We start from the raw sequence: 19906 nt of genomic DNA, 5'->3' as shown, positions 1-19906 counted from the left end.
AGGAAAACTATACCCCCAAAATGAACACTTAAGCAACAGTTTACATCATACGAAGTGGCATAGTAAAGAATCTTACCAAACTTTATGTATATTTAAGTAAATCTTGCCTTGAACCACCATTTCGTGATGGTCTCTGTGCTGCCTCAGAGATTACCTGACCAGAAATACTACAAATCTAACTGGAACAGGAAGACATGTTTAAGCAAAAGACACAACTCTGTCTGTTAATTGGCTCATGTGACCTAACAAGTATGGTTTGTTGGTATGTTTGTGTGCACAGTGAATCATACGATCCCAGGGGCGGCCCTTATTTTTTAAAATGACAATTTATGATTACCCAATGGCACATTCTACTAGAAAAGTAGATTATTATGAAAATGGTTTATTTACATGAAGCAGGGTTTTACATATGAGCTGTTTTATATCTTTTTATAGAGACCTACATTGTTTGGGGGTATAGCTTTCCTTTAAATGGGGAAAATCATTAAAATTCTAGACTAGCATATTCAGAACCAACCGCTGCCTCCTCAAAATTTGGAGTACCTGTGGGACAAAATGTGTTTTCTGCTAGTAACCCCTTTGGAAGCGGTACCCAATCTACAATGGGCACCAGTACACAATCTGCAACAAACACCACCTTCAGTTTTGGCACTTCAACATCTACTTAGCCTGCATTTGTTTTTTCACAGAACCCTACCATGCTTTTCAGCAGCAGCACAAAAAGCAGTAACTCTACAAACACAAGTGGTTTCAATTCTATGGGATCTGTATTTGGGTACTCAACTGTCCCTCCTTCTCTTATTGTTACTCCAAACAAGAGCTTGTCAATAACCTTGGGAAATCCAGAAAAAATGTGAAACTAAAAATCTGTTAGGTGAGTTTCCTTTAGAATGCTATTCCAGGCTGTTTCTGCTGCACCAATGTGCTGCAAGGATTGTATTGAAAATATGTGGAAGTAAACCAAGAGTTTTTCTTTTCACTTTACCAAAAGTAATGGTGTTTACATGTAAAGCACCTGGTCCTTCTTTAGACATTGATGTTCAGTTTAATAGTATGGCACATATACATATTCCTCCCTAGATTAATGAAATGGTGAGAGAGTGGACTGGAAATAATTTATCAGCTTTTCATTTGCTTTGTAGGACCAGGAAGTAACAGGGTGTGCTGTGTAGTACCAGAAATAACAAAACAAATTCTTAATTAAAACAGTAGGCAAAAAGTATGTTCAGCAATTTGTTGCGCTCATGTTAAAAAATGATGGATAATGTCCCTTTAAGGCCTCCATCTATGTTGGATTCTAAAATCTCATCCAATGCCATTATTTTGCAATAACAAACCAGCTTCCGTTGGGTCAGGGCTCCACTCCAGCGCCATTTCCATCTATAATGCCCACACAAAGCTTTGTTAGCTCAAGTACTTCATTTGGTAAGTCTTTTTTTTTTTTGCCTTCAAGAAAATTTTAATTGGCAAACATGCTACAACCAAAACAGAGAGAATGTAGGGCTCAATAATGGGCACACTTATTCCTTATATCAAAACCATGGATATTCCTTATGTGCAGTTTCTTTGCCAAGACTTGCATTATATTAAGTATGGAACAAGTATAAACACAATTCAAATGTTTTTTGTACTGTTTATATTTCTATACTTAATATGATGTAAGTATTGGCAATGGAACTGCTGCCAGTGCGTGTCCCAGGAACTGCTGCTGGCTGGGTTCAATGCTACCAGTTCGTGTTGGGGGCTAGCACAAGTAAACAGACTGAGTCTGACACAGGCCGGCCTCACCCCTTATGCTGATGCCTATCATCACCCGACGAGTCCTATCGTTGGGCCTTCCTAGGGCCGGTCCAACCTCCTGAATAGAGGACACTGAAAAAACGGACGCCCTCTGGGCATGACAGGGGATAAAGGGAGAGTGGGAGGGCTGTCAGCTCTGATGTCATCAGTGCCCTCCTCCTGATGGGTTGGACCCTTTACCCCACGGTCCCTGTGTCCCCCTAGACGTGGGAGAAATGGACATATATTATGGCAGCGATAGCAAAAGAGGACTCGATGGCGGAGCTCTCCCCACTCCTTCCTCTCTCCCTCGTCCACCACAGCTATCGCGGGATCTCGGTAACTCTCAGAACTCTGAGGAAGTGCCCAGTGTTTGGGGCACGAAACGCGTTAGTTTTCCGCACTCCCACTGCTGCTATATCACAATGTATGTTTAAATAAAGCCGAATATTAATATTATTCTTACCGCCTCCCGTGGATATGTCTACCAGCGCTGCCAGCGGATAATTGGTTGGATATATTATGGCAGGCCTGTCAAGTCAGGCCCGGGGGCCAAATGTGGCTGTTTTCAAATTTACACTGGCACTCAGCCTCCATCATGAAATTAATAATAATGCGGCCCGCCAGCACAGTGCAATCAGAACTCCACGAGCCGTAGCAGTAATATTTGGCACATTAGTGAAATGATCTGCCACTTGGTCTGTACTGCTGCCTGTGTGCTGAAGGTGTTAGCAATAGACACGTAGTGACGCACCGCTCTCACATACTTCTTTAGGGCTGAAGGTGTCAATAGATGTACTGATGTGCTAGTACAGGCAGCAGTATAGACCAAGTGGCAGATCATCTCACTAATGTGCCCAAATATTACTGCTACAGCTCTGCGATTCCTTGTTGAAATGAGTTAAATGATGTTAATGGTTCAAAGAATGTCAGGCTGAATGGTCGGCCCCTACACATTTTCACCTCGCCAAATCTGGCCCTCATTGCAAAAAGTTTGGACACCCCTGTATTATGGCAACTCCACTCATAATGTATAGTTTACCTCTCCAGCAGAGCAAACAAGGGTGCACAGAAAATACAATTGGGACAATATAGCATTGAAAACACCACAGAAGGTAGTGGGGAAGAAAAGCAGGTTCCATAGACCACTCCTGCACAAATCAAACTCAGAGACAGGGCAATCACTGGGCAAATTTACACTGTACTCATAAGCCTTTCCCCTGCAATCCCCTAAGTTAATGCAGAGAAATGACTAACAAAGCCAGTAAGTCACAAAATGAAGGTGAAAAACTAACTGAGGTTAGTGCAATTTAATTTCCAAAACATGGAGGATACATGAGAAAGCAGGCAGAATTTGAGAGGAATCCCAGAGATAATTCATAATAAAGGCCTTGAAATCTTACCTTGCTAATCTGTTCCAGACACTTGATTGAAATAGCATTCTAGCTTGCACAATTACAGCTAATCTATTGGCAATAAAATGCCTCCATATCTTTCCTTCTCCTTTAAACTTCTAAGCAAACTTAGGGCAGAACCAATATAGTTAACGTCCAAATATTTTGAAGTTGACTGGGAAGTGCATCTGATGCAATAGGTCATAAAACCTATAGTTTCTTTGCCAACATGTTCTTTCTTTACCCTTCCAGCAGTGCAACCCTTCACAAGCCCCAGCAGTAAGTCCAGTTTAAACATCAGAGAAAAGGATCAATGTGGTTTTATTTGGGGGGAGAGAGAGATTTGCTTCCTTTAATTTTTTATCCCAAATATTTGGATCGGCCAAGTGAGGGAATGGAATGACATTTCAAATTACTTTTTACTGCTAAAAGACCTCATTTGGCAAAGCATTTATACTGGTTTGCATTTCAGAAAGCATTAACTATAAAACTGGCTGGAATTGCACTTATACTGCTGTTTATTATTGGAGCCTTAAAGGGGTGGTTCACTTTTATAAGTTAATTTTTAGTATGTTATAGAATGGTCAGTTCTAAGCAACTTTTCAATTGGCCTTTATTATTTGTAGTTTTTTAAATCTACCTTCTGACTTTTCCCAGCTTTTGAATGGGGGTCACGGACCCATCTACAAACAAATGCTCTGTAAAGCTACAAATGTAGTACTTTTTTATTCACCTTTCTATTTGTGTCCCCTCCTATTCCAGTCTCTTTATCAAATCAGTGCATGGTTGCTAGGGTAATTTGGAATCTTGCAACCGGATATCTTAAATTGTAGAATGGAGAGCCGCTGAATAAAAAGCTAAATAACTAAAAAAACAGAAATATGGATGGGCGAATTTGACCCGTTTCGCCCAAAAATTTGGCACCGGCGAAATGTTGCAGACGGCCATTAAAGTCTATGGGCGTCAAAAAAATTGTAGTGCGGCGAATTTTTTTTGACGCATCTTGTTTTTTTTTATTATTATTTTTCGCACAATGCCATACAAGTCTATGGGCGTCATTTCTGTGGTGAAAAAATTTGTCCATCCCTAACCACAAATAATAAAAATATGAAAACCAATTGCAAATTGTCTCAGAATATCAATCTACAGTATACTAAAAGTTAATGTAAAGGTGAATAACTCCTTTAAACGTGAAGTTGACGCTGCATTTATATTGCCCTCTGTATTTGGTTTGAACATTGGCCCAAAGAGCAATTCATGTGACATTTGTGAGTGGTTATGAAATATTGATTGGTTGTTGTGTTCATTTAGAGGTACATTTATCGAACTTAGAATTTATGTCCGTTTTTAAAAATGGATTTTTTTTTCTTTTTAAAAATCGAATTTTAAACTCGATTCAAGTTTTTTTTTTTCTCCGGAAAAAAACTTGAATGTCAGGAAAGCTGCAAAAAACTACAAATCGATCCCAGGATATCTCTCATTGACTTAAACAGCAATTCAGCAGGTTTCAGGTGGCAAATAGTCTAATTAGAGTTCATAAAGGGTCAGAGTATGATAAATCTCGAAAATCAAAGTAAATTTAAAGAAAACAAATCTAATTACAATAATTCCCTAGTCTAAGTTGACTGTTTTGGCCATAAAAATACTCAATTTTGAATTTTCAATTCGACCCTTAATATCGGGTAATATGCATAAAATCTCATTACATCGCAGCCTCTTAGATTATAAATTGTTGGGAAAAATTAGACTGTGACCTTCACGGAGCATGGTTAAAGGAAGCATGGTGTGACCTAATAAGTCTGGTAACCTTAATTTATGTTTTTTTGTTTTTTTTTTAATTAAAACAAACCATTCTGATAGAACTGTAATTATCAGTGGAATTTACAGATTGATTATTAATCAGATTCATTTGTAAGTAGGTTGATTTTGATCTAATTGACCAAACTTTTGATCAAGTCGATCAAGTTTGAAAGGCTGCATTAAAATTGCTAAGTTTTGCTCTTCAGGCATAGGGAGACTGGCTACTGCAAATCTATGCTTTTGTAATTGTAGATGGTGTTTGTACTTGTAGTATGTTTTATGGACTGTTAGCAGTGCCACCTTTGTACAATGTGCCTATAGCAATTAATGGGGATTTCATAAGGAAGCATGCAGAATGCACCAGTAGGAAATTTTCTCTCCCTCTCTCTCGAGAGAGGCTAAGCCTTCCCAAACATAAGTCCTTTGTGAATTTAGTATAACCAGCCTGCAGTATTAGTATCTAACTGATAAACGTGAGGGAGGTAGCAGGTTAAATACTTACATTAGCACAGCACTGTCTGCTTTCCATGGGGAGTGTTGCGATGTGAAGGGATTACAATGTTATTTTATTATTCTACTTTTTATGTTTTCTTACCATTTTTGTTGTTCAAGATAAATATTGTGCTGCTAAGTTTTAATGATATATTTTCTCTTTTCCTTAAAGGTCCTGCTGCTGGCTTTTTTTCCCCATGGAACTGCACCTAAAACTAGAACAGCAGTTCGACAAACTGTATCCTCGTCATCCGCATCCATTTAAGTAATCTGGCTTCCCTGGGGGGGGGGGGGGGGGGGGGGGGGGGGGGGGGGGGGGTGTGTGTGGGTGTGTGTGTGTGAAGGCGTTTCATTAAATAATATCCCACCATACCTGAAGGACTAATCTCTGCATTTTGCATTTTTTTTCAAAAACTTATCTTGCAGAACCAATAAATACAGCATAGCTTGTATAGCGGCTGATTGCTTGTTATGATGCTTACAATCAGTGTACCACATACTACTGCTGGCATACAATCTTTACAACACATCTAGACTTTGGTAATATTCACGCTGAAATTGAATTATTTAATCATCACTTCTAAGTGGTCACAGAAGCAAAGAGAAGTCCATACAGAATGTCTTTAACCATTTGCGAACATCAAAATATAAAAAAGAAGGCGCACACCCTCTTTGGATAAACTACAGGGTGCTGATCCAAAGGTGACTCCCCATAAGGGTCTCCATAATATTTAACAGAAAAAGGAATGGATCGCACACCTAATTTTGAAAAACCAAATTAATTTATTAGACAAAAAAGAAAAAATAATACAAAAATTACAAAACAAAAATCAAATCATAATGAACCCAACGCGTTTCGACCTTAAGGGTCTTCATCAGGGGCACAAAAAAATAAAAAATCAAAAAGGCAGACCGAGCCTTACTGTCTGTGACATTTTATAGTCCATGCTGAGTCCACTCGATGGAAATCCGGCGTCTGACGTCACTTCCGCCCCTCTGATCATAGGGGGAAGAGCAGCGTCACCTGGTATCTTAGTGGAACGCACATGCGTTCCAATGCAGCGTGTGCCAATCCTTTAACATCAGCAGATGCGGACCGTTGCCATGACATCACTTCCGGTAAGCCGAACATATACAGAAACCTCAGCGTCGCTAGGAGATCCAGCTGAGACGCATATGCGTTCCACCCCAAAGTAGTTACTTTGCACGCTCAGGAGAGGTTGCGCAAAATTGACAATCACAATCAATTGTAATTCTGAAATCTAACAAATACAAAAAAACTTTAATAATAAATCAAATTAACGAAGTCAATACTGAGCAAATATATATTATTCAAATTAATTAAAGATAATAGAAGTCATTTGTGCAACCTCCCTCTCTAGCGTCAATAAAAGAAACTAACATATATCATGAAATTAGGGGAACATAAAGCATTATACTTCTTATTCAAAACAAGTGACTGGCAAAATCTCTCCAAAGGATCGCTAAATTCTCATCCACATATGCTAGATAAAAAAGAAAAAAGGGAAAAAAGAAAAGGAAGGAAAAGGAAACGAACAAATTAAACAAAATAGTAATAATGAGGGGGAAATTTCCATACTTACTCCGAATCAGAGGATCATGGCATATGTAGAGGCCGAGCAAGAGAACATGACAGGCCCCTCATCTAGTCTGTAGAAAGCAAGATAGGTTTAATATGTCGTTAAGCCCTGACGGAGCTATCGTATTCAAACGAAAAATCCATTCCGCCTCACGGCGCAACAATAAAGTATTTTTATCCACACCTCCCATAGAAGAAGCTATCCAGTCAATCCCCATTAGGCGTAACGCTGATATATTATGATTATGTTCCCTACAGTGTTGTACTAAGGGAGTCGATTCCTTGCCCAACCTAATGACACTTTTATGTTTAATAAATCTATCTTTCAATTTTTGTATGGTCTTTCCAATATAATATAAGCCACATGGGCAGATAATAATATAGACTACAAAAGTAGATTGGCAAGTGATTCTATGTTTGATGTTGTATCTCTGTAGTGTCTGAGGATGAGCAAAAGAGGTACCCTGTATCATACTGTTACATACTGAACAATTAAAACATCTGTAGTTGCCTGGTTTGGGATTGCTTAGAAAATGTGGAGAAGTATAATGTAATTTATTGTTTGCCTTTACCAAATGATCTTTCAGATTTTTGCCTCTTTTATATGCGAACATGGGTGCATCCTGACATGAATTACCCAAGATCGCATCCGATTGCAAATGATGCCAATGTGTAGACATTGTATGTTTAATAAAACGACTAGCTGTTGTAAATTTAGATACAAATACAGTCCTGTTGCTAGTGGAATCTGCCCTGTCAGGGTTGGTTTTTACCTTTGTGATTGCTTGATCAATCACCGCAGGGGTATAGCCACGCTCACGAAACTTATCAGCCATAGTATCTATGGAGGAATCCAGTTCATTGGGATCTGATGTAATGCGCTTCACTCTAGTAAGTTGAGAATAGGGTAAAGCCTTGATAAGTGAAGGGGGATGGAAACTACTGGCATGCAAGAGTGTATTGCGATCCGTCGGTTTACGATATATACTCGTAGAAAATTTACCTGCATTAAGGGTAATAAGGATATCCAAAAAGGATATCGTAGACGAGCTCCATGAGACAGTAAAACGTATTGTAGATTCGATTGAGTTCAGATAATTTACAAATGAAGTTAATGCAGATTCATCACCCTGCCAAATGAAAAAATATCATCTATGTAGCGATGATAACTGGTTATATGTTTCCAAAAAGGTGAATTGTAAATGTATTTATCCTCATACTCTGCCATAAAAAGGTTCGCATATGAGGGAGCCACATTGCTTCCCATAGCGGTTCCTTGTTTCTGTCTATAAAATAGATTTTCAAAACTAAAGTAGTTATGATCTAAAATGAAGCATAATAGTCCATAAATGAAATCTGCCAATTTCTGATTCTCAAATTTCTCAGTTAGTAATTTTTTAATAGTATCTTTGCCCAGACTGTGTGGAATATTGGTATACAAGCTAGAGATATCCATTGTGACAAGTAAAAATGGACCTGTCACAATAGAATCTCTATTTGCCAATTTCAATTTATCCAAAAAATCAAAAGAATCCTTAATGAATGAGGGAATCAGGAATACATGTTTTTGTAAAAATGAATCAACAAATTGAGCCAGAGGTTGACATATAGAACCGGAGGCCGATATAATCGGTCTCCCCGGTGGTTTACTCAGAGATTTATGTATCTTAGGAAGTAAGTATAGACATGGTCTCCGTGGATTCTGCATAATCAAAAAATCACCAGTTTTCACATCAATGATCTTGGATGTCAATGCTGTATTGACCATCTCCTTAATTTCCTTAAGATATAGAAACGTCGGATCACCAGTCAATAACTCATAGCATACATTGTCTGCCAGTTGGTTTAACGCTTCCTTCCTATAGTCTTCATAGTCCATAACGACGATCCCTCCCCCCTTATCAGCTGATTTTACAATACGTGATTTATCCTTAGCTAGCTCTTGTATTGCAGTTATTTCATTACGTTTGACATTACTTGTATAGCGATGTTTATGTCTCACATATTGTTTTACATCCCTCCTAACATTATTGGCAAAAGTAGTTACTGACCTATTTAGTATTGGCGGCATAAATGTAGAATTAAGACGTAGCTGATTGGTCATGTCAGGATTCAATTGCTCAGCCTCAGACCACCTGTAGGAGTAGAAGAAAAAAAAGATTGTAGGTTTAATTTGCGGCAGAATTTAAACAATTCAACCTCAAAGTTGAAATGATCAAAATTCGTAGTGGGTACAAAGCTAAGCCCCCTACCTAACACCTGAATCTGTGTATCTGTAAGCGGTATAGAAGAAAGGTTGAATATTATTTGTCCCTTCTGCTAACCATTTGCGAAGACTGTTTAGTCCCATTAAAGTGGACAAAATACTGTTTCTGTTTAGTGTTTGGGTTTCAAAAACCACTGTCTCGTTCCACCACATTTTAGTAGTACAGTACATATTGGGTCCTAGTGGTACATCATAACAAATATAGGAGTAACCAAAACTATGTTGCTCTTTGACTTTTAGGGGGGGGGGGGGTCGTTTACAATAGTTTTAACTAAAGTAACTTTTCACTTTTTATATGCATCTGAGTTGCTGGAGGATTGCAAGTGTCCTATACAAAAGAAAACACAGGTGGGCAAATTTTGGTAGAGCGTCTGCTAAAGTATATCCCAGGCTAAACATGATAATAATGCACACTTAAAGCTCAGTATCAACTGAATCAGAATGGTTGATTTAATCCATTATTGTACGAAGAACAATAGCAACTGTAGCTAACTAGCACTGAGGTTTTCAAAACCTCAAGATGCGCTGGGATCAGATGCAGATGCTTCTATGATGGGGAGGCACATGTAACCCAATTTCATACAATGGTGCTTCCATGTAGACAAAACGTCTTGTAACAATTGAACTGCTTCTCTGCTTTGAGTTGTCTGTCATTGTATGACTACCTATTGCAGCGACATATGGGGAAAATATTACTGTTGTCTGTTTAATTCTTGAACTTTAAATAAAGAAAACTTGTTCCGGGGAGGTTTTGGGGTATTTATGTGGTTCTCTTTGGTCAAGAACATTACCTCCAGTGCTGACACTGTGTGACCACAAAGAATGTTTTAAGATCTATGATTGTCATTCACTTTTATGTGTCTGTGAGATATGTGATGCATGAATTGTGCATAGGATAGAATATCATAGATTGTGCTTGGCTGTTGATTAAATATAATTGCGGAGATATTAAGCCAATGAGTATTAAGGTACCCAAAAAAGTATAGTTGGTCAATTTGTCCAGTTTTTGACCTGCCATTATATCTGTCCAATATGACCTGATTTATATTCTGGAACAAGATAGAATTCTGAAAATTCAGATAAGATGTTTGTGTATTCAGTGCTCCTGTAATTGGACTTTAATATATATATATATATATATATATATATATATATATATATATATATATATATATATTGCTATAAATGGTTAAGCAATAAACACTAGCTGCACGCTCCCAGTTTTCTCTAAAAGCACAAAGACAGTGGCAGATGGAGTGCACCTTTCCACTATATCAAGTGATCACGATTAGCAGAAAACAGCAAGGTTAGGTAGATTTAAAATGTCCCTTTTAATGATATGCTCTAGAGTCCATTAGTGTTGACAAAACATTGCAAGTGTTCCTGTTCAAAGCAAACCACACTGCCTTTGGGTAATCGTACCATTTGTGTGGTTTCAGTGGTTGAAGTGTGAGCATGTAATATTTACTGGGGTACCATTGCTTATTTTTAAATAAACGGTAAAGTGTTAAAATAGAAATTGGGTAAATAGGCTGTGCAAAATAAAATGTTTCTAATATAGTTAGTTAGCCAAAAAAGTAATTATTAAAGCTGGAGTGACTGGATGTCGAACAGAACACTACTTCCTGCTTTTTAGCACTCTAACTCTGAGTTAGTCAGCAACTTGAAGGGGGGCCACATGGGACATAACTGTTCAGTGAGTTTGCAATTAATGCTTAGCATCAAAAGCAGACAATTATGACCCATGTGCCTCCCCTCCGGTCACTGATTTGTTACTGCCTGTTAATTAGTGGAAACCAAGAGAGCTAAAAAGCAAGTAGTGTTCTGGCTATTATGTTCCAGTCACTCCAGCCTTTATACATTACATTTTTGACTAACTATATTGAAAGTTTTTTTTTTTTTTTGCACAGACTATTTACCATTTTTATACTGAACAATTCCTTTAAAGAGGCAGGGACAGAGGTGTAGGATTGTTCATTTGATGAGGATCACGTAATTATTTCTGTGTCCATACTTTTTATTCAATGTAGTGTGTATCAACTAATTCTAGTACATATCATTTGAACACTTTTTAATTCTCATTATTCTGCAGTTTTCCACTGATCACCAATGCTTAACCTAGTGCAAAGATGCCATTAGTGTTGTTTTTCTTCTGCTATCATTATATGGTTTTGTGTCCAGTAATAACACGTGTCTGATTTTTTTTTATGCATAACTTTTTATTCAGAGTAAGTTTTGTACATTTTGACTACTTTCAATAAAAAGAGACAAAATGTGTTTTATTGTATTTAACAAGACGGTGGTGTTGCGTGTTCCTCATTTTTATACTAACCCAAAAATATTTGAGCCCAAGTGTTTAGCACTCCCCACATAACACACAGATAGAGAAAGTTTATTTTCACTTGCAGGAGAATGAACAAAATAAATAGTTCCAAATAAAATCCTTGCTACTTAATAGGCTTCTAACTAACACAGGTCAGTTTTCCTAACTAGCCAGGAGTAGGCCTACCGCCTGTCTCCCCAAAACAGATAATAAGCAAACACAAACAAATTCCAAACCATGAGCTCACCCAGCTTTTCTGGGGACCTTTCTCAAGGTAGGATCGAAACATTGGATGAGATGCTGTATCAATAAAAGAACCTCATTTCACAAATTACGGAGAGTGCTGATCCTTAGTTTGTTTATATTATAACCCTAGCAGTACTTGACTAGTCCTTAAAGTGATACTGACACTAAACAATTCTTCAAAATATTAGTGAACATTAAAAGTTACCTATAGCTCATGTTGATCATTTTTCATTGATAGGTCTGTTTTTGTAAATAATTGTTACTTGAAGTTCCTAAACCTGACTGTTATGATAGCATTCAATGTTATGATATGATAGATGTTACAAAAGGATTAATTTCTGGTGTCCGTATCTCTTTTAAGTAAGTTCGCATATAAGGGAGACCTATATGGCTCCTCTCAATACATGCAAAGAAGCATTTCAGTATATTAAGTTGGAACTCCCTACATAAAGTATTCATCCTCCTGGTTTTCCATTGCCACAATAATAGCTCTCTGCACCCCCACAGCAGATGAATTGTCTGTAAGACCCCCATCCTGATTTATAACCGGCTGTACAGGGATAACTGAAATTCTTTTGTTTGTGAGCATAGCTTTGCAGTTGGAATAGAAAAAAATGTTTTTAACTTTTTCAGATATGTCAATGTGTGCTTTCTAAATCCATGTTTTTCAGAGGTGTTTGTACTTTGGAGGGGGGGGACTTACATAATATGTAAGCAAGGTGAATTGGCAGCTAAGAAAAATTGTAGGGTCTCCAAGTGCCATATTGGGCTTCAACCTGTTCAGTATACCTATGCTGTTCACATTTATGGTGCAGGGAGTTCTTGACCAATACAAATCCAGATTTCTATAAATCTTTACATAATATGTATTATGTATCTTTAGGATTTTTAAGGATATCCCTACGTTTAGTTTAAGAGCAAAATACCTTTTCTCTATCGTCTCTGGGGGACACAGGGACCCTAGGGGTTAAGGACAATCCTCCACGAGGCAGGACACTTTGTAATTATTCAAAAAGGGGCGTGTCTGGAGTCCAGCATAACCCCACACGCTATGCTTATTCCATTCAGTTTTTTAAGTGTCCTTGCACCGGGAGAATGGACAGTCTCTCTCAGAGCGACAGGGGAAACTAGAATAGCCGCAAAAGGGGGTAAACCAGCGGTGCGGACCTCCCAGGTGCAGACTAGTACAAGCGCACAAGGAGGAAACAACCCCTGCGGCCGGCGCAGCCTCAAAAACATAGCTGATTAAAAAGGTCTAGCGTACGACCACAGGGGGAAGGGCATACCGGCTCTGAATCGCGCCAAAAGCGGCAGGAGTCACAACGCTCCCTCACTCTCCACATACACAGCCACTGCAGGAGTCGCTCTCAGACGGCTGCACGCTCCCAGTTTTCTCTAAAAGCACAAAGACAGTGGCAGATGGAGTACAGCCATACCTCATAAGCCTGTTTATTCCAGCACAGGGCATGTCTCAGGGCACAGGAGGAAATACCTCACAAGAGACAACAGCCCCACTTTGGGCAATTCAACTGTCACAATCTCTAGCCTCCCTACAGGGACTACCAGCAATTGCAGATAATCTAGGCAAGGTGTTATCTAAATTAAGACATAAACACACGGGCAGCGCAAAAGAGCAGATAGCCCTAAGATTGATGCTGCTCCACATAACAGCTTGGATGCCACGGATGCTAGCCTCAGGGGATGGGGAGCGACCTGGAACAATCTGTCTGCACAAGGACCATGGTCTCCAGAGGAATCCAAACTGCTGATAAATATTCTAGAACTTTGAGCTGTAAAATTGGCACTCAATCAATGGTCAAGACTGCTTCAAACAAGACCTGTACAGATACAAAGCGACAACGCAACAACTGTGACGTACATAAATCGGCAAGGAGGAACCCGCAGCAAATCGGCCCTAGCAGAAGAGCAACAAATACTACGCTGGGAAGAAGACAACAGGGTGGAACTGTCAGCAATCCACATCCCCGGAGTATCCAACATAAAAGCAGATTATCTCAGCCGAAACCGCTTAGACGCAGGAGAATGGGCGTTGCACCCGGAAGTGTTTGCAGAACTAGTTCATCACTGGGGACAACCACAAATAGACCTGATGGCATCCAAAACCAACCAGAGGGTCACAAAATACTTTGCTCGATGCCGAGATCCGACAGCATCAGGGACAGACGCAATGACGCAGAACTGGAGTTTCGATCTAGCGTATGACTTTCCACCTCTTCCTATGCTGCCGCGAGTGCTGAAGAAGATCAGACAATCACAGATCACAGTAATGGTGGTGGCACCACACTGGCCAAGAAGGACTTGGTTCTCGGATCTACAGGATATGTCAATAGATCATCCGATTCGGTTGACGCCCAGAGCAGACCTTCTCATACAAGGTCCGATAACCCATCCCAACCCGGAACTATTCCTTTTGACGGGGTGGCTGTTGAGACAGCCATCTGGCGGAAACAGTCGACTATCAGAAGAGGTCATTGCAACTATGCTAAAAGCCCGAAAACCGACATCATCCAAATAATACCAGAGTATGGCAGTCATATCAAAATTGGTGTATTGAAGAGGGTCTGCCATTTTTAGAACTCAAAATCCCCAGACCTTCTCATACAAGGTCCGATAGCCCATCCCAACCCGGGACTATTCCTTTTGACGGGGTGGCTGTTGAGACAGCCATCTGGTGGAAACAGTCGACTATCAGAAGAGGTCATTGCAACTATGCTAAGAGCCCGAAAACCGACATCATCGAAATAATGGCAGTCATATCAAAATTGATGTATTAAAGAGGGTCTGCCATTTTTAAAACTCAAAATCACCAGGATTCTTTCTTTTCTTCAGAGAGGACTTCAATTGAACCTGAAACTCAGCTCCCTAAAGGTACAAATTTCAGCCTTGTCAGTGTTTCTAGACTGGCACTAGACGGTTCAATAAGAACATTCATTCAGGGAGTATAACATCTACTACCTCAATTTCGCTCTCCAGTACCTGGATGGGACTTGAATCTTGTGCTCAAAGCACTACTTGATCCAGCCTTTGAACCCATGGCATCCATTTCAGAGTCATTGCTTACCAGGAAGGTGGTATTTTTGTTGGCAATCTCTTCAGCCAGAAGAGTATCCAAGCTCATGTGAGGCGCCTTTCTAACTTTCCACAAGGATAAAGCGGTACTACGAACCATACCATCATTCCTACCTAAAGTGGTATCCCAGTTTCACGTCAATCAGGAAATTGTAGTTCCTACATTGTGTCCTGAGCCGAAGAACGACAAAGAGCTTAGACTTCACAAGCTGGACGTAGTTAGAGCACTCCGTTGGTACATAGATAGAACCAAACCCTTTCGACATTCCACATCCTTGTTTATAATACCTGCAGGTCCCAAAAAGGGTCAGGCAGCTTCCAAGGTTACCATAGCAAGATGGATCAGAGAAACAATACGACAGGCATACCTGTCCAAGGGGAAGACTCCACCAGTATATGTGCGAGTGCACTCAACAAAGGCAGTAGGAGCTTCCTGGGCCTGGCACAACTACCTCAGCGGAGCAGATTTGCAAAGCAGCTACTTGGTCATCAGTTCACACATTTACTAAATTTTACAGACTTGACATATACTCAAGGTACTGCACTCCGTAGTGCAGTAGGCTGTCAGTATCTTCCCACCCTTGTTCTGGGGCTGGTTTGTTAAGTCCCCTAGGGTCCCTGTGTCCCCCAGAGACGACAGAGAAAACAAGATTTGTGATACTCACCATTAAATCTGTTTCTCTGTAATCGATAGGGGGACACAGGGCTTCCCGCCCTCTTTAGAATTGTTGACCAATTTGGTCTCGTGGGAATATGCCTCCTGTTATATGTTCTGCCATTGTTTTATTGGTTTTCACTTATTATAGCAGTATCTTTGGTACAAACTGAGCGGAAAAAGCATAGCGTGTGGGGTTATGCTGGACTCCAGACAAGCCCCTTTTTGAATAATTACAAAGTGTCCTGCCTCCTGCAGTTTAACCCCTAGGGTCCCTGTGTCCCCCTATCGACTACAGAGAAACAGATTTAACGGTGAGTATCAAAAATCTTGTTTTTCTCTCACATATAGGGGGACACAATGACCGTGGGGTAAAAGGTCCCTCCCATCAGGAGGAAGGACACTGAGAAAACATCAGAATTGAAGCCCCTCCTACTCCTCCTTTATGCCCTGTTCACCCGGAAGGGAGTCAGTTTTTTTCAGTGTCCTTCGAACAGGAGGTTTGGACTAGCCTCTAGGTAGGCTTCTAAGAGAACAGCGATTGATGGTTAGCATCAACACCAGGGGTGAGGCTGGGTCAGCTTGACTGTTCTCCTTATGCATGCCCCCAACGCAGTGCCGAAATTCTGGAATGGATGTGTCCCTACACTAGGGCACCTGCTGCAGAAAGAGGAGTCAAATGCTCTGCATCAGCGTTCCTCTCCCAACAAGTAAGCGAGCGCCTTCCCTGCCTAATAATCTATCTCTCAGTGACTACGTAGTGAGAGCGGTTCGCCCTATGTGCGCCACCCAGCATGGACACAGTGCGCATGATGTCACAAGCACATGGCTCTTTGCGCCCTTACGTCCGTTTCGCCCTCTCCTTCCCAGGACTGGCGCATTTCAGTCATCCTCTCCAACGTTCCTTCTAGGTGCAAAGCCTCTCCGCTCCTCACTAGTCCTCTTCTCCCCTAACGGCATCAGACCTTAAGCCGGGGGACTCAGGTACTCTGTATTTCAAATCGCATAATGGCAGAAGGCAGGGGGAATTTGTTCTCAAGGGGATGCAGACTCCCTAGCAAGGCTATTACCTTCTTTGCTTGCTCCAAATGCCTCACTAAATTTCGGGAGGGCCAAGTAGATCCTCTCTGCTCCACTTGCAGCCCAAACCCAACACAGCCTTCTCTCTCCTCAGACTCAGCGGCTGCCCCATTGGATCCCTCCCCAAGACCATCACACAGGGGGGATTCTCCTACCCAGGGCACTTCCGATGCTCCAGGCTGGGCCATTTCACTATCCCTGTACAACCTTCAATGCATTCCTCAACTAGCCTCATCCATAGACAGGATTTTGGCAAAAATGGGCAGTGTCTCCACCACTACCTCCAAGCGTAAACGACCGCAGAGCCACATGGTCGCTACTCTCAGGGGCACTACCTCAGGTCTCTCCTCTGATAAGATTAGCCCAAAGGGGAAATTGTTTACTCCTCGGCTCACTCAGACTCAGGAGAGGACTCAGTTGAAACAGGTTCAGGGGTCAAAGGCCTTATTAGGATGGTACTAGAGACCTTACACATTCAGGATGAGGACACTTCCCAGAAGAAGACTCCCTCACTGTTTAAAGACAACGCAAGACCGCAGCAGTTTTTCCAGCTCATGAACAACTGCAGACCCTTGTCCAGGAAGAATGGAAAACTCCGGACAAAAAATTCCAGGTCACGACATTTTTTTCAGACAATACCCTTTTCCAAAGGAATTCATTGACAAGTGGTGCACGCCACCTATGGTCGACGCTCCAGTTTCACGTCTTTCTAGGGCAACTGCACTACCAGTAACAGACACCTCTGCCTTTAAGGACCCCACTGATAAGAAGATGGAGGGTCTCCCCAAAGCCAACTTATATTCCATTGGATCAGCTTTTCATCCTGTCTTGGCGTCCGCCTGGGTGAGTCGAGCAATTGAAACCTGGTCTAGCTCTCTAATACAGGCTACACAGGAAGGGAACATGGATTTAGTAGTACAGCTAGCCTCTTACATCCTTACAATACAACCAGCACCATGTCAAACACGCATTCTTCCTTTAAAAGGCGTTCAGCCCAAGTCATCAGGAGACAAGAACCCCTCCTTTTGACTATGCCCAGCAAAACCTAGAGGTCGGATGCATAGGGGGTCCCCTTCAGTTCTTTGCACACACATGGACTGACTCATAAACGACCCTTGGGTAGCCCAAACAATTTCAACAGGCTAGAGTTCTACAGTGTGCCACCAAGTCAATTTCTTATGTCCAGGGTTCCTTCGCAGGAACGGGTCTTTTTCTCCATAATTGTTCCAGTTCCCCAGGGACAAAGATTTTGGGATTTTTATTCAAACCTTTTAATTGTGCCAAAAAACAAAAACAAAAAAAAAACGGTTCTCTTTGCCCTATCCTAGATTTAAAACGGCTGAACAGATGGGTGATATACCACAGGTTCAAGATGGAGTCCGTTCATACCATCTTCAAGGCACTGGAACAAGGAGACTTCCAAGCGTCCCTGAACAACCAGGACACATATCTGCGTGTACCCATCCCACCAACAGTTCCTGAGATTTGCACAACAGACCCCAACGGTTCAGGAGTGCATGAGGGTCCTGGGACTCATGGGTTCCTTGATGGAGGCAGTTCCATTTGCTCAATTTAATCTCCAACCAATCCAGACGGCAATACTAAGGAGGTAGAACAGGACATCACTCCACCAGAGAATAACCATTCCAGTGGCAGCAAAAACATTACTGCTATGGTGGTTGACCCCAGGCTGCCTAGGTCAGGGTCACGCCTTTCAGGAGCCAACATGGCAAATCGTGACCACAGGTGCCAGTCTCACCAGGTGGGGAGCCACTTTTCAAGGCCTCTCTGCTCAGGGTTGATGGTCACAGACGGAGACAGAACTTCCGATAAACATACTAGAACTTCGTGCAATACTCAGAGCCCCCCAATCATGGGAACTCAGGTTGACAAACCAAGCAGTTCGAATCCAATCGGACAATGCCACAGAAGTGCCATACATCAATTGTCAAGGAGGCACAAGAAGCGCACAGGCAAATTGAGAAACCAGTTATGATTCTAGAATGGGCGGAACGAGTTGCCTCAGATATCCGCCATACACATTGTGGTGGCCGACTTTCTAAGCAGGCATCAGTTGGATCCAGGAGAGTGGGAACTCCACCAAGACGCCTTTCAAGCGCTAGTCCAGCGGTGGGGAGTGCCAGAGATCGATCTAATGGCAACCAGACACAATCGGAAGGTAGCAAGGTTCTTCACAAGATGCAGAGGCCCACTGACGGAGGGCACAGACGCCATGACACGGCCCTGGCAGTTTCGACTGGCATACATATTTCCACCCCTTCCAATGCTACCGAGTACTTCAAAAGATCTCCAGGGAGTCAGTCACAGTAATTCTGGTGGCCCTCTGCTGGCCCAGGAGATCCTGGTACTCCAATCTCCTCGACCTGTCAATAGAGACTCAAATGACACTACCAGCGTCTCCTCAGCTACTGGCACAAGGGCCAGTGTTTCATCACAATCCTCAACTCTTCGCCTTAACAGGATGGCTTTTGAAGCGGCAGTCCTAAGGTGGAAGGGGTTCTCAGAAGACTTCATTCAAACCATGATCAAAGCTCGTAAACCCACCACTGCTAAGGTTTACCGCAGTGTGTGGGAGACCTACTGGAACTGGCATAGCATAGAGGAGATTACCTTTGGGGAATTCAGTTTGCTGCAGATACTAAGGTTTCTACAGGCAGTTCTTGACAAAGGACTAAGTCTGGGGTCCCTGAAGGCCCAGGTGTCTGCTCTATCTGTTCTTTTTCAGGAGAGGGCAGCCCTTTCGGATGATGTACACATCTTCTTGCAGGGAGATGCTCGCATTGCCCCTCAATTATATAGCCGGTTCCTCCCTGGGACCTAAACCTAGTCCTGAGCGCTCTGCTGGGTCCCCCCCCCTTGAACCAATTGATGAGGTGGGACTGGAGTTCCTCACATGGAAGACTGTTTTCCACGTTGCCATCTCCTCAGCCAGATGAGTCTCAGAACTGGGTGCTTTATCTTGTGCTGAAACTTTTCTGATCTTTCACGAAGATAGGGCAGTTCTCTGTACAGCCCCTGCATTCTTACCCAAGGTGGTCTCCGCCTTCCACTTCAATGCAAAAATTATTCTCCCATCCTTTTGCAAAAACCCAAAGAATGCCACCATCTGGATATAGTTGGAACCCTAAAGATTTATGTTGCATGTACAAAATCCATTTGG

At 41.6% G+C, this 19906-nt stretch overlaps 2 long non-coding RNA genes across 2 annotated transcripts; one reads left to right on the top strand and one right to left on the bottom strand.

The window, feature by feature from the left end:
• The first annotated feature begins 353 nt into the window (after positions 1-353).
• Positions 354-5843, top strand: LOC121399875. The gene is made up of 2 exons (XR_005965304.1): positions 354-874; positions 5638-5843. It is a non-coding gene; the product is annotated as an uncharacterized LOC121399875 (long non-coding RNA).
• Positions 5844-5976: 133 nt separating this feature from the next.
• Positions 5977-8181, bottom strand: LOC121399876. The gene is made up of 4 exons (XR_005965305.1): positions 8069-8181; positions 7839-7953; positions 7070-7136; positions 5977-6727 (listed from the first exon to the last, which is right to left on the bottom strand). It is a non-coding gene; the product is annotated as an uncharacterized LOC121399876 (long non-coding RNA).
• Between the last annotated feature and the right edge of the window lie 11725 nt (positions 8182-19906).

Source organism: Xenopus laevis, chromosome 2L (genome assembly GCF_017654675.1).
Source record: "Xenopus laevis strain J_2021 chromosome 2L, Xenopus_laevis_v10.1, whole genome shotgun sequence".
Taxonomy (NCBI): domain Eukaryota; kingdom Metazoa; phylum Chordata; class Amphibia; order Anura; family Pipidae; genus Xenopus; species Xenopus laevis.
The sequence above is the reverse complement of the archived record's forward strand: the minus strand, read 5'-3'. Positions and strand labels throughout refer to the sequence as shown.